Source organism: Myotis myotis, unplaced genomic scaffold (genome assembly GCF_014108235.1).
Source record: "Myotis myotis isolate mMyoMyo1 unplaced genomic scaffold, mMyoMyo1.p scaffold_m19_p_2, whole genome shotgun sequence".
Taxonomy (NCBI): Eukaryota; Metazoa; Chordata; class Mammalia; order Chiroptera; family Vespertilionidae; genus Myotis; species Myotis myotis.
In genome coordinates, this window is record NW_023416324.1 from 195,588,438 (window position 1) to 195,604,587 (window position 16,150).

Sequence of the window (16,150 nt, forward strand, 5' to 3'; positions counted from 1 at the left end):
GTTCTTGTTCAATAAACAGTTCATCGTATCTGGCCCAGGGAGGCCTCGGGAAAGGGATGGAAAGTTAAAAATACAAAGTCTTCCTTTAATATATGTTTTCTCAAATTCACTGCCATGCACTTGAAAAGAATTATTTTGCACATTCTTTCTTATTTGTGTTTCTCACAGTTAAATATAGACTGAGAACATATAGCAATAAAAATTCAAACAAGGCCAATATTTTATAGCAGAACATATTGAATCAAAATGTTTGGCCCTGAGAACTTCAGTGTGCTTGGATTTCTTTGCTCATTTCCTTTTGCTACATGAAAGGGGGTTTGCGTCGGAGAGAAGTCCTATTTTAAACTCAATTTTCACCAAAAGCTCTTGAATCCCTGAAAATTTTACATGGTTGTTGATCTTATCTTATTTTTATATAAGCATATAAATTATATATTTAATCTAAGTGAAAGGTCTAACAAAATACTGATGGTACATATATTATTCATGGATATAATATTTGCATTCATATCCTGCTATAATTGTAAGTTTAAAGATGATCAAGACATAGGAATACATGTTTTGTGATTTGTTATGTATGTCTGGCATAGTAGTTGCATCTCATTTTTCATTTATGTAATGCGCGTTTATTGAGTTGGTTGAATCCCTCCTACAGGCCACATGTTGAATAATGAATAAGTACAATATCTTTGCTCCAAATGGAGACATAATCCAGTTAGGACTAGAAGACACAGATAGAAAAATCTAGCATACTTCCTAGTATATTTTTAGCACGCAATAAATACTTGTTGAGTAAGTGAATGAAAGAATGAATGAATATTTAGAAATGGCAAAGCCAAAGCCTTGAATATTAAAGTCTGATGTTTCAAGATTGTAATTATGTGTTAAGTATGTCAAATACATCACTATTCCACACCCAGTAATCTGGAATCTAGTCAATGGAGGTTGGAGCTTGTTTCCTCCTTGAGAGAAGTCACCTCATGTAACACGAAGGGTCCACTTCCCTTTCGGTCTAGTGTTGGACATTTGTGCCTAGTCCTGTTACTCCTCTGGGTTTCAGTCAGCCTCAGGAAGGAGGGTCTACAGAAGTAGGATTGAAGTGTAAGGCAAAAGGCTGAAGAAACTGGATTTGGGTTTGTTTTTTAAGATACTGACAAATGGTACAGTAACTGTTGTCAAGGATGTATTGTTCCAGTATTGAAAAAAAAAAAATATTTGCAGCATTTCCATAAATGAGGAACACACACAAGGCAATTAGAAGTTCAATTAGACATAATGAAATATAAATAGTTCTTAATAGTGTGGAGATGGAACTATGGGACACCAGAAATTGACAGCCAATCAGCTGGCGTACATGGTCACCTCTTCAGGTAAAAATCTCATCACTCCACCAACTCTACCACCAACACACAGAAACATTTCTGTTTAATATCTGCTAGTCAATAAAATATATTTTTATCCAATTAGATGCAGGTAAAGTCAGAGGAAACTGAATGCTAGAGTAGTGTTAAGGTCCAAAAGTGGCTGTAATTGTTGGCATTTATCATGCTAACTCTGTGCTAAACTTTACATGCATTTTTTTCTTATTTTTTCATCATTAAGTAATTTTCCCAAGGTAACACAGCTACTAAGCAGAACTAGAATTTTAAAATCTAGGTTAATTCATCAACCTGAAACTTCCATCTCTAGACCAAATCCAAGTTAAGGACATGGAATATTGGAAATTCCAAGAATGATTATTCAAATTTCTTATCATGGAAAGACCAACGAGTGAGCTTCCTCCCCGCCAACTTATTCTGCTTAAAGAAGAGCAGGGACTTTGTGCACAAATGTGTGAGTCATGATTACATGCGGGAAATGGTTACATTAGAAACTATGTCCAAACTCTCCAATTGCTGATTCAGTTTCTGATAATCAGTTTATAAAAGTCCTGAGTAGATTAGAAAATTACTGAAATAACTTAAGAGTCCTGGGGGACCTGCCTGGTAGTGTGTCTTGCCAATCCCTTTACGCCACACGAACGGGAGGATGGAGATTGAGCAAGTAGATTTAACAGAACAGCTCTTATTTCTGGAAAACCAAGCAAATCTGCTTCTCAGTCACCTCCTGTCCTGGAATTGCTGGTGCATGTTAACAGTAGGAGTTAGTCAGCTGGCCGTCCTGGAACACGTCTGGCTTTCTTTCAGGCACATTTTTCAAAAGAACGAGGGATAACTAGGTCATAACTTTCACTATGTTCCTTGAGACATGTTGGATGCCTGTGCTCTTACGCCCTGCAAAAAACAACTGCAAGACGGCTCCCTTTTGGCACTTGTGTCTTCCTCCACAAATCTGAGCACTCCCCAGTGTGATTGCTCTCTGAGTCATTAGATGTTTAGATTCTGCATGTAATGGTCAATAGGAGGTCTTCTTAGGTTATAAAGGAAAATGAAAGGATTTTTTTTCAGACAACCTGCTATCATGATTCCTCTTTAGAACTTGATGTCTAACATTTGTGCTGTAAGAGCGTGCTGTTATATTCATGGCAAGTAGACATGGTTTCAAAATTACATCAGAATAAGAAAAGCCTTTGTAAGGAGATCTGTGGCTATCCTTTGCTGGACACCTTCAGGGTGAGCTAGGTGACCTTCCATTCCAGATGCCAATGTAACAATAGGCTAAATGACCTCTGAAGACCCAACCCAACTGTAGGACACAAATTGCCTTGTAAGTCCATTCACCTGGAACTTTTCCATTTAATTTCAGTGTCAATGTTCATGGAACTTTAAAGGTGACAAAAGAAAACCCATTTTGGATTTATGCAATGGCTGGGTTTGTGTTAGAATGCTTTCCCTCCTACCACATGTCAGAAATTGTCGTATATGCTAAGTGTTGTTAGAGCACCAAAACCAGCTCAGTGCTTGTGTAGGACATTTCTACATCTACATACTGCTAGTGACTCCTGAATATGTATTGATTATGTAAAACCTCCGCCTGTTGTTTAAAGATACGTTGAGTTATTTTATGCCAAAACAAAAACACATTTCTCAACGGAGATAAGTTGTTATCCTGGAATCTTCTTCCTTTCCTCCTCTTCCCATGGTTTATGCCTCTCTGGGCATTACTCCCTCTGTTAAATCTTCCCACTTTCTCAGAAACTCTATTGTATTGATTATCATTTCTCTCTCTCTAATCAATTCTCCATACCAACTGAATCCTCCCTTTGGCTTTAAACACACTCAGCTGGCTTACTCTCTCCTTTCTCTTCACCTGCTGCCTCTCTCTCACCTCCTCATTAAAGCCAAATGAGTTGCCAATGCTCAATCTCTGCACACCCTTGCCTCCTTCTCCTCCCAACTCAACCCCTCTCTGTCTGGCTGCTAAGCCATTATCTCTACGGCCATTAAAGTCCTGCAAGTCACCTATGCACTGTATATGTTGCTTGTGTTGCTTGCCTTGTTGCAGCATTCAACTCTGTTGACCACTTCCTCCTTCTTCAAACATTTTCTTCCTTGAACTTCTGTGACACACTCCTCTGCTCTCCCTCCGACTCTGTAGACACTTCTCAGCCTCCTTTCCAGGCCTGCCTTGCTCTCTCCAGCTATTCACTGTTAAAGCATCTCCCTCCTCCTCACTGTACACGCTATCCCCAGTCAATCCTGCAGATTCTGCAGCTTACTAACCACTTCGATGAGACAACTCCCAACTGTGCATATGCAGTCCAAGCCTCCCTTGAACTCTAGATGTACATCTACCACGGCCTACTCAACTGCTTCAAAGGCACCTCAAACTTGGCTCATTAAATTAAAGCTTATGGTTGTCTCAACCTTGTCCTAAAAACCACTTGGTTTTCTCCCAGAATTTCCTATCTCAGTAAACACAACATCACTTATTCTGTTGCACCAGCCAGCAACCCACTGTTCTCTCCCTCACTCCCTTCCAATCCATCACCCAACATTGTGCATTTCTTAATTTCTTTCAACTCTGTCTGCTACTCTCTAACACCCTAGAGCAGTGGTTCTCAACCTCGGCTGCACATTAGAATCGCCTGGGAATCGTTTTAAAATCCTGATTTCTGGGCTTCATCCTCCGGAAATTCTGTTTCTTTGTTACTAGTGTTGTGGCCTCACCCCATAACAAAAAAAAACAGAATTTCCGGAGGCTGAGGCCCAGAAATCAGGACTTTAAAAGATTCCCAGGTGATTCTAATGTGCAGCCGAGGTTGAGAACCGCTGCCCTAGAGCAAGATGCCATCACCTCTTACCTAAAATAAAGGCAATAGCCTCCTAACTGAGCTCATCTGGACCCTATTGCTCTCCCTCCCACACTCAGACAGAATGATTTCTTTAAAGCAAGAAGCCGATGGTGCCAGCCCCTATGCAAAACCTTACAATAACTCTCCACAGCTCTTATTTTGATGACCAAACTCCATAACATGCCCCTCACAGCCTCAAATGCAATGGTCTTTCCAAGCCTCAACTTACCCCATGCGCTGTTCCTCTCTGCTCTGGTGGGAAGGACCTTCATTCCATTTCCCATACACACCCCACTTCTTCCTGACATCAGGCTTTTGTATGGGCTGTTTTTCCGCCCAGAGTGCTCATTCTCCCATCCTTGCCTCATTCATGAACATAGATTTTAGCCTTCCCATTACAACTCAAATGCACTGCCATGGGGCGCCCTCTGGTACCTCCCTAATGAATACCTAGATCCTCAAAGCACCTAGGACTTTTGCTCATCACACTTATTACAGCTGCCATCTTATTCTTTTTAACGTGTGAGTGTTTGATGAATATGTATTTCCTCCAATAAATAGTAAGTTCTATGAGGGAAGCTCCCCTCATCCATCCATTCTCAATCCCTGGCACAATAAATATTTACCAAATAAGTGAATATCCAAAATTTGTATCTTCTCAGAAATTTTTTAGGACAATTTTTCTTATGCAAATGGTAAAAAAATATAAATTTATGAATTCACAGTAATACATTTCAAGATAAAAAAATCATATTCATATGATGACATTTCCAGTGTACTTTGTGTGTCAAATGTACCCTTCATATAAACAATATCTTCTTAAATAAGTTATTTTCAAAGATATTATAATGTCATTTTATTTCACGGAGAGTAAGGTATTGTGGGTGTATGCATATAATCAAATACACACAGAGTGTGATGGTGTATATATCATACATAAACTTTCCAGTGCAGACATTGTAAAACTTCTATTTATTGCCAAATGGTTTGAGGCCACAACCACAACAGATAGAACTTGTGTTAAATAATTCCATAAAAACATTATAGATAGACAATGCCTTAGAATGCACAGGCAGGTGGGAAAATGGCTAAGATATTCTCAACTTGTACAACCCAAACAAAATGACCCTCCTTATCACAGACCTGGTGCCAGTATGTCCGATCTGTGTTTTGCCATCTAAGGAAAACTATATAATGCACAGGCAATGTGGGAAAGCACTCAACATTTTAAACTTTCTAAAATCCTAAAGCCAGATGTTGCCCATAATCCCCATCCATGAGATAATATCAATGGGATGACAACATGGGACCAACATGGGAAATGTGTGTGCAGCCTTTTCTTATTCATTTCCACCATTCCTGATCTTTTCTGATGGGTCCCTATCAGTCATTACTTGGTAAGTGTGTGCCAATCTTCTTTCACATCTTCTCATAAAAGCACAGAGGTGGCCAAGATTACTTCTTAGAACTACTGAAACTAAAAAGGTTACTTTCTTGGCAAGTGACTTTAGAATTTTTGTTTCACTGATGACACAGTAAATAAGCCAAATCCCACAAACATTGATTCTGAACATTTTCTCCCCTGTAACTCTGTTGACTTAAGCCAAGAATATGTGTATGATCTTGTTCTACTACCTTATTTTTTAATTTCATGCAAAGGCCATAATAATTTTTTCAAATATTTTTTAAATATATTTTTATTGATTTCAGAGAGGAAGGGAGAGGGAGAAAGAGATAGAAACATCAATGTTGAGAGAGTCATTGATCAGCTGCCTCCTGCATGCCCCCTACTAAGGATCGAGCCCACAACCCCGGGCATATCCCTTGATGGGAATTGAACCCTGGACCATTTAGTCCACAGGCTGAGGCTCTATCCACTGAGCAAAACCCACCAGGGCAACAATTTTATTACCACCATTGGTTTTGCAGTTTTACTATTTTATATATTATATGATCAATTACTGTGATTTATCATGAGGCTTCCATCATATCCTAGAAGTTCCTAAGCTCCAGTATAATTGCCTGGGGATCTTGTTAAGAAGGGTGGATCCCTCACCATATCCAAAAATTGTGATTCAGGAGGTTTGGAGTGGTGCCTTGGAATGTGCCTTTTAATAAGCCAGCAGTTAATTCCAATGTAGGTGGCCCTCAGAACAGAGTTTGAAACGATTGCTCTACAGACTTACAAAATAGTAGTCCTGGGGCTTTTTAGATCAATATTTCAGTGATTGATAGAGAAGCCAAGAAAGCATATTACATTTTGATGGGCATGAAATGATCGAGAAAGGAAGACATTCAATCACATGTAAAAGTGCCCTCAAAGGTCTGCTTTCAAATTGAGTTTGTCTGTAGTATTTTGGACCCACAGCATCTTGTAGGATGTTACAAAATCTATGCTTCCTCATTTATTCACTACTGACAAGGTATGGCACTCTAAAACACTGCCTGGATATTCATAACAAACATGCCATTCACTACAATCCTTAGTGATTTCAAAAACCACAGACGCTCAGTCTGCTAAATGTGGCTCCCATGACCTCCTCATTTAATATTGCTTCTATCCCTCTTTAAGCATATTCTCTGCAATCACAGTTGGCTTTATTACAACTGGCACACTCACACACAAATCATTAAAACCATGGAAGGAAATTAAAGTAAATTTGAGACTCTCAATACATACAAAGAAATTCCCCACAGACTATATAGGAGTTGTAAGTCCCAGAAGCAGGGATTTCAGGGGCGGGGGGGGGGGGGGGGGGAAGAGGGGGGATGTTAAGACATATTTTCCCTCAATTTTTATTTAAAAATTACGTATTTGATATTTATAACTTTTCTTTCAGAATACGTCTTCTGAAGGTATCTTTGTCAGTAAAGAGTATTTAAGAATTCAAATATCATAAATTAGATTCATGACAAGGTCAATTATGGGGTATTCATGCACAATGCAATACTTTCAAGCAAAAGTTGCATACGCTGGAAAATATACAAAAGTAATTTCTGAGTCTGGAAGTCAGTGTGCAATGTGAATAGTAGTTATGTGGGGTCACCATCTACTGTCATAAGAATAAGCAGGAAATCTGGAGGAAAAGGGAGAACCACAGGTAGAGTGAAAAACATTCCCAATGCAGCCCAATCCATTATTGGGTTGGCTTGAAAATGGAAGTCTTGGTGAATAAAAGGACCAATTACTCAAAAACAGGAGCTTATCGCCTTTTGGGGACCTTGAATTGCCTGTCACACCTTAAGTTCAAAGCCTGCAGTCCTTGAACCTTGAAAGGGTTCTTGTCTCACGATGAATTCTCTCACTATGCCTAAGGCTTTCATGTATGTTCCCTTACATTCTAGATTGGAGGGAGAGAGATGGGTTTTATCCAAGAATCATGAGGATATGGTATTTTTAAAACCTAACTGTTCATCATTATAATAAAAGGATGAGGATGGTCATTTTATGTTGATAATGATCATGATTATAGTAGCACCTTTATGGTGCTTTTATGTGACTTTAATGATGGTGGGTGAAGTCCACTGGGGTTACATGGCTTCAACTGCAAAATTCAGGCTGAACTTCAGCCCCAACTCACCACCTTGGCTGTGTGCTCTACAGCAGTGAACAGCCTGCACAGCCGTTCATGGTGGCCCTGTTGTTAACCATGACAACTCTAGAGAGGAGGAGGCTAAAGCTCAGTGCAGTTAAATAACTTGCACAAGACCAGTCAGCTGTTAGGTGGCAGACTCTGGACTTCAACTGAACTAAAACTACAGGCCTCTACCAGAAAAATGTTTTTGGTTCAGCCCTATATGATCTATTGTAATAAGGACTAAACATGAATTAAAACAAACCATATTTCAATAAATTATAGTTGGATAAAGACATTCAGAATTGCAAGCAATCTTAGAACAAGGTAGAAACCTTGAATTGTTGAATTCTTATACTCCGTGTATAACTACAGAAGTTATTATCTTTCATTACGCTACATTACAAAGTTTTAGGTTCCACTTGGCATGATGTTCAATGATCATGAGGATTGGTCTCCTGATTCTCACTCCTCATCCCTTGCTCTCAATTCCCACCAAATTCCATCACATAGAATGAGTGATAATTCCTAAAATACATTTGATGCCCCCTCTCTCAGCATTGACCCTTTGCATATGATCCCCCCCGCCCCCAGAATACCCTTCCTTCCTTTATGTTCAAAACTGCTCCTTGTCCCTCATAGTTCAGCTCAGTCAACATTGGTCCCAGGAGGTTTTCCTGCTTCCTACACCCCAGTTTAGAATGCATGCCTCTCCTGTTTGTTCCAGTCCCCCTTATCTCTGGCTTTTGGGATACCAGCAGGAGATAAGAGAGAAAAGCCTGGCTGGAGTGGCTCAGTTGGTTGAGCATTGGCCCATGAACCGAAAGATCACTGGTTCAATTCCTGAGCAGGGTATATGCCGGGGTTGTGGGCTCGATTTCAGGTTGTGGGGCTGCAAGAGGCACCTAATCGATGTTTCTCTCTCCCTCTGCCTTCCTCTCGCTCTAAAATCAATAAAAACATATTTTAAATAAATGAATAAAATAAAAGCATGTCCTGGGGGGAGGATTAAAAAATAATAATAATTTTAAAAATAGAAAAGAGAGAGAAGGAGAAGCATGAGGCCCAGCTTCCTCTCTGCTTGGTCACTGCAGGTTGACTGTGTCCTCCACCCATGGCCACAGCTCCTGTCAGGCAGCACCCTTCACCCAGGTCTGCCTCTGGGTGCTAATTGTCCTCTCCCTTTTCCTTCTCAGGCAAATGATTGTTTATTATGCCTCCTCATAGGTTCTGGCCCAGAGTAGCATGATGCTTTTCCTATATATTTCCCACATCTATGCAAATAGTCCCTTTATTAACTCGCCATATTTACCAACCTGACGTGCCATCTATCTCCTGCCAGGATCCTGCATGGAGCATAGCTGATACCATCTAGTAGCTGTGCTGACTGGACCTTCACAGGCCTTGGGCCCCTCCATCCTTGAAAAAGCAAGGTCCTCCCTCATGGGGCTTCAGAAGAACTTTCAAATAAAGACCAGTATGACCTCCCCATGACCATTTGATACCCAGTCTCTTCCTGGATCTTGCATCTAGGAATTATGAATCACCCTCATATCCTCTGCCTTCAGTTCATCACTGTGCCCCAACACAACTGCTTTATGACTTACTTGTGAGTTCATTCGTTCTTCCAGCTTCTTTAGGTGTTTTTGTTCTTTTTCATGTGCTTTCCCTCACATATCCCTCTTGTTACCTCAGTCCTTTTCTGCGCTCTTCCTAGAATATGCTTTCTCCCTTCTTCAGCAGGGGCCTGGCTCTCATGTTACCTCCTCACAGCTAGAAGTAGAATTTCCTTTCTCCAAGTGCTATAATGCTTGGCTTTTACTTCTCCAGTGGCATTCACCAGACTCTATATTGAGCTGGAGAATTTGTAAAATACTTTATCTCCACAAGATGATAAATTCAAGCTCCCGCTAAGCTGGGCTTTATTACCCCTCAGATCCAAACACAGTGCCTTACAGCTTATCTGTGCCCAAAAGTGTGCATAAGATGATTGGGTGGTTGAGAGATAAATAGATGCCTATTCTTTATTGCTTTATTCCTCCTGTAGTGGGGTTTCTGAGCTTTAAGGTATCTGTTTGATATTATTTCATTCTTATTCACCGACTTCATGTTGAGTAAGATTAACACCTTCAAAATTCATCTTTTATCAACATAAATATTTTCAACACTTGGTGCACAAAAGAAATACAAGTACTGTATAAACATGTGCATTAGCATTCTGAAAGACTTTTATGTTGAGAAACATGATAACAGCTTGAGTTCCAATAGCACTAAAGAATTCAGTTTAATATTCCATAGTTCTTTCAGCCAACTGATAATTAAGGAAAGGAACAGATCCAGCTTGGTAGAGAATGTCTTAGCCAAATTGTGGTACTTTGAATGGAATAATGTGCTAATTGACAAGTGAGAAAATATTTAAATATCCTGTATGCATTACCTGCAAACAAGGTAGTTTTAAACACATACTCATTCCCTCATAGTCTCATTCTACATCGTATTTTTCAAATGAAATATGATCATCCTTAGAAAGAATTAGTTCCATGTTTTAGGCATGAAGAGACTGTAATATCATATGAAAATCATTGCTTACAAAGGACTGCTATGGGCAACAGACCTATTAAAATGACACATGGTCAGTCATGCATATGCTAGACAAATTGAAAAAAATAAGACATGAGATGGCAGCTGGAAAAAATTTTAAGTCTTTCTTTTTTTGCCTCTTGAAATATTTTTAAGTTAATCCTACAGCTACAAATAACCTGGCTTTTATAGAAGTATCTAAAGCTAACTCTGATGCCTAAATTAGAGCCCTCACATGTAGCTATGTGAGAGTTCCTAAAACCCTTTCCACAGGCTTTTAAGTCTTTGCTTAGCAGCATTTCTCTATAGCCCTTCTTCCTTTGTTCTCAAGGAAGACTATTGCTTCGTCTTGAGTGCTTCGCTGTCATTATGGCCAAGCGGGTATGTGGGCATGATAACCCGCCCTTACCTCGTCTCAAACAACTCCTCCAACTACTTTGCCAAGTGCTCCTCACAAACTGTTGACACATACTCCTCAAGTGAAACATTTGGGCCTGCCTTGAGGAGAAATACTTGTAGCAAATCTCCTATGTGCCTAAATATTACCTAAATCAATCATGGTTTCAAATCGGCTCAGGTCTCATGGTTATCTCAAATGCTTCTTTGAGTAAATATGGAAAACTAAGACAGGAAAAATGTCCTGTTAGTAAATGACATTGCCTTAAATCATCTTTCCATGAAAACCATGGAAGAAAGCAGTGTGATTACAAATTGTGAAGTAAAGTCTTTAATGAAAGTAGTGACAGGGAGTGGGGGGAGTGCTCTGCCACCTACCTAGTGTCCCCACATAAATGTCTTTGTTTTGACTTCGATCTCTCAACATTCTTGTTAAGCGGGAGAGAGCTATTATTATTTCTTCATTGTTGATCAGAAAACTGTAGTTGAGAAGACGCAAATCTAACTCTTCTGAAATTTTATTTTAAAACCCTTGAATATTTCAATTTAAGTTAGCAAATTTTTTTTCTAGTTTGAAAGCATGGAAATGGTGTTAAATTTTTTTTTAAATCTAGCCCTATCCAGTTTTGCTCAGTGGATAGAGCATCAGCCTATGGACTGAAGGGTCCCAGGTTGGATTCCAGTCAAGGGCACATTCCTGGGTTGCGGGCTGGATCCCCAGTGTGGGGCATGCGGGAGGCAGCCAATCAATGATTCTCTCTCATCATGGATGTTTCTATCTCTCTCTCCCTCTCCCTTTCTCTCTGAAATCAATAAAAGATAGATAGATAGATAGATAGATGATAGATAGATAGATAGATAGATAGATAGATAGATAGATAGATAGATAGATAGATTTTTAATTTAAGCTATTTTGGTTTGAGTTTTGTTGTTGCTGGTTTGTTGTTTCCTGTTTTTCTCCTCTTGGATCTGCTCTTGGACCTTTCCTTCCTCTTCCCAGAAAGGCCACTGTGCCCTTCATTCTGCCTCAACAGCACCCTGTGAGTAAACACTCATTGAACACACAGCCCAGGCGGACACTGTGTGAGGCAGCTCCTGCTCTTGGGAAAGCATAGCACCTGGAGAAGGCTAGCTCCTGCTCTTGGGAAAGCATAGCACCTGGAGAAGGCCAGCTCCTGCTCTTGGGAAAGCATAGCACCTGGAGAAGGCCTGTGTCCTAAGTGCTCCACCTGAGGTGACTTTACCTGAAGTAGGACCAGAAGTAACTGCAGAGAGGCTGCACAAAGGAAGCTCCTTGTTTGTGGAAAATGTAAATTTGCAAAGAATATTACTAGCTTCAAGAATGGTCTAAGCAGATGATGCAAATACTAGTAAAACAAAGCAGAACATAAATCATTTTTTCTTTAATTCTAATTGTTTAAAGTATTATATAAGTCTGCTTTTTCTCCCATTGACTTCTCCCCCCCCACTCCCACCTGCCCCCCCCCCCGCCCCCAGCACATGCCTTCACCCCGCTAGTGTCTGTGTCCATTGGTTATGTTCATATGCAGGCATACAAGTCCTTTGGTTGATCTCTTACCCATCCTCCCCATGTCTTCCCTCTTAGGTTGGATGGTCTATTTGATACTTGTATGACTCGGGCTCTATTTTGTTCATCAGTTTATGTTGTTCATTATATCCCACAAATAAGTGAGATCATGTGTTATTTATCTTTCTCTGACTGGCTTATTTCACTTAGCATATTGCTCTACAGGTCCATCCATGCTGTTGCAAATGATAAGAGTTCTTTTTTACAGCAGCATAGTATTCCATTGTGTAGATGTACCACTGTTTTTTAACCCACTCACCTGCTGATGGGCACTTAGGCTGTTTCCAAATCTTAGATATTGTAAAGTGTGCTGCTATGAACATAGGAGTGCATATATCCTTTCTGATTGGATAAAATATATCTGATTTCTCAGGATATATTCGTAGAAGTGGGATTACTGGGTCAAATGAAAGTTCCATTTATAATTTTTTGAGGAAACTCCCTACTGTTTTCCAAAGTGGCTGCACCAGTCTGCATTCCCACCAGCAGTGAAGGAGGGTTTCTCCACATCCTCTCCAGCACTTGTTGTTTGTTGATTTGTTAGTGATAGCCATTCTGATAGGTGTGAGATGGTACCTCATTGTCATTTTTACTAGTATTTGCATCTCTCAGATGATTAGTTATTTTGAGCATGTTTTCATATGTCTCTCAGCCTGCTGTATGTCCACTTTCAAAAAGTGTTTATTTAGGTCCTTTGCCCATTGTTTGATTGATTGTTTATCTTCCTTTTGTTAAGATTTATCAGTTCTGTATAAATTTTGGAAATTAAACCCTTATTGGAGATAACATTGGCAAATATGTTCTCCCATGCAGTGGGCTTTCTTTTTGTTTTGTTGATGGTTATTTTGCTGTGCAGAAGCTTTTCTTTGAGTACTTTAACACTAGCTAGGTTCTTTTTTAACTTTTTATTTATTTTTTATTTTTATTTTTATTTATTGATTAAGTTATTAAATATGTGTCTTTATCCCCATGTTACCCCCATCCCAGAAACTTTTTATTTTGATGTAGTCCCATTTGTTTATTTTCTCCTTAGTTTCCATTGTCCTAGGAGCTGTACCAGTAAAAATATTGCTACGACATATGTCTGATATTTTGCTGCCTGTGATTCTTCTAAGATTTTTATGGTTTCCCATCTTACGTTTAAGTCCTTTATCCATTTTGAGTTTATTTTTGTGCATGGTGTAAGTTGGTGGTCTAGTTTCATTTTTCTTTTTCTTTTTTTCATGTATCTGTCCAATTTTCCCAAAACCATTTATTGAAGAGACTGTCTTGACTCCATTGTATGCTCTTGCCTCCTTTGTCAAATATTAACTGAGCATAGTGGTTTGGAACAATTTCTGGGTTCTCTATTCTATTCCATTGGTCTATATGTCTGTTCTTGTGCCAGTACCAGCCAGTTTTGAGAACAGTGGCTTTGTAATATAGCTTGATATCTGGTATTATGATCCCCCCCAACTTTTTTCTTCTTTCTCGGGGTTGCTGCAGCTATTCAGGGTCTTTTTTATTCCAGATGAATTTTTGGAGAGTGTGTTCTACGTCTGTGAAATATGCCATTGGTATTTTAATGGGGATTGCATTGAATCTATAGATTACTTTGGGTAGTATAGACATTTTAGTGATGTTGCTTCTACCAATCCATGAACATGGTATATTCTTCCATTTGTTTATGTCTTCCTCTATCTCTTTTTTCAGTGTCTTGTAGTTTTCTGAGTGCAGGTCTTTTACCTCCTTAGTTAAGTTTATTCCTAGGTATCTTAATTTTTTTTGTTGCAGTGATAAATGAGATTGTTTTTTTAGTTTCTCTTTCTGTGAGCTCATTATTGGTGTATAAGAAAGCCATAAATTTCTGGGTGTTAATTTTGTATCCTGCTACATTGGCAAATTCATTTATTAAGTCTAGTTGTTTTTTGATAGAATCAAAAAACATAGGGTTTTCTATGTACAATATAATGTCATCTACGAATAATGACAGTTTTACTTCTTTTCCAATTTGGATGCCTTTTGTTTCTTCTTCTTGTCTGATCACTATAGCTAGCACTTCCAGTGCTATGTCAAACAGGAGTGGTGAAAGTGGGCAGCCCTGTCTTGTTCCTGTTCTTGGGGAAAATGGTTTTAGTTTTTGCCCATTGAGTATGATGTTGGCTGTAGGTTTGTTATATAAGGCTTTTATTATGTTGAGGTATGATCCTTCTATTCCCACTTTGCTGAGAGTTTTTATCAAGAAAGGGTGTTGGATTTTGTCAAATGCTCTTTCTGCATCAATTGATATGATTATGTGATTTTTATCTCTCAATTTGTTTATGTGATATATCATGTTTATTGATTTGTGGATATTGTACTATCCTTGCATCCATAAATCATTTTCTTGATGTGATTGTCAATACTTCCTGGGTTCCTGCTTTCCTGGGCTCTGTTATGCACGATACTAACCACCGTGAAGTTTCTCAGAGGATGGGAGACGCTTCTCAACACTGATGTCTCAGATCAGTGTCACCTGGAATGTCCAAGCTCTTTTCTGATGACTTAAACGCATGTGCACCAACCCCAAGTCAATCACTCTCTATTCTATTTTTATCATATATATATATTTGATATGTATTTTCCATGTATAGCCTTAATTTGGGATTGACAATGAGACATCTAATTGAATACTTTTCAGACAAGGAACAATGCCAAACTAGCCTCATTAGAACTTTGTTTGTGAAAGCTACATACTTCATTATTCTTACTTTGAAAATGCAGTCAAGATGAACAAATCTTCCTCTGAGATACTTATTTGATCTAAATTAGGAAAGGGAAATGGTAGGGTAGGAAAGATACAGTCAGACAGGCATTGTCCAAATTTCCAAGTGATAGAAAATATGTCATTCCTTTCAAATTGCTGTGAAAATTGAACATAAATCGACAGAAGTAAATTTTGTCATACACCCCAGAAATTATATGCTTTTATATAAATTTAAGAAGTGAATTTAATGTAATTATTAAAAGAAATTAAATTCCTCCATTCAACATCTAACCTTCTGACATGGTAACACATCTTCTAATTCTATGATTATGTGTAATAATAATGTAATGATAAACACTGTACTTCGACTCTAATTAATCTGTTCAGTCAACACATATTTATAGACTTCCTGTTATTTGCCAGGCACTGTGTTAAAAGCCTGGTGATGCAACAGTGAACAAAGCAGGGACACTGCCCTCAGGGAGCTTTCAGTTGGATGGGGGAAAAAGACATTCATTAGATCAGTGGTTCTCAACCTGTGGGTCGCTACCCCTTTGGGGGTCGAATGACCCTTTCACAGGGGTCGCCTAAGACCATTGGAAAACACATATATAATTACATATTGTTTTTGTGATTCATCACTATGCTTTAATTATGTTCAATTTGTAACAATGAAAATACATCCTGCATATCAGATATTTACATTACGATTCATAACAGTAGCAAAATTACAGTTATGAAGTAGCAACAAAAATAATTTTATGGTTGGGGTCACCACAACATGAGGAACTGTATTAAAGGGTCGCAGTATTAGGAAGGTTGAGAACCACTGCATTAGATAAACACCACTAACCATCTACAGATGATGATGCCTGCTATAAAAGAATCATGCCAGATGCTATGGGAACATACAACAGGCAAAGCCACTTTGGTCTGGGTTTTAGGAAGGTCTACCAAAGGAAGCAACATTGGAGTTGAAAAATGCATTATTGGTTGTTAACTAGGCAAAGATGGGAGTGTGGCGGGTGAAGAGAGAGTATGTGGGTTCCAGA

The 16,150-nt window shown here is 38.9% G+C and overlaps 1 protein-coding gene across 6 annotated transcripts in view; it reads left to right on the top strand.

The window, feature by feature from the left end:
* VEPH1 (ventricular zone expressed PH domain containing 1) overlaps nt 1-16,150 on the top strand; it is a 200,290-nt gene that overhangs the window by 178,297 nt on the left and 5,843 nt on the right. The window lies entirely within an intron of this gene.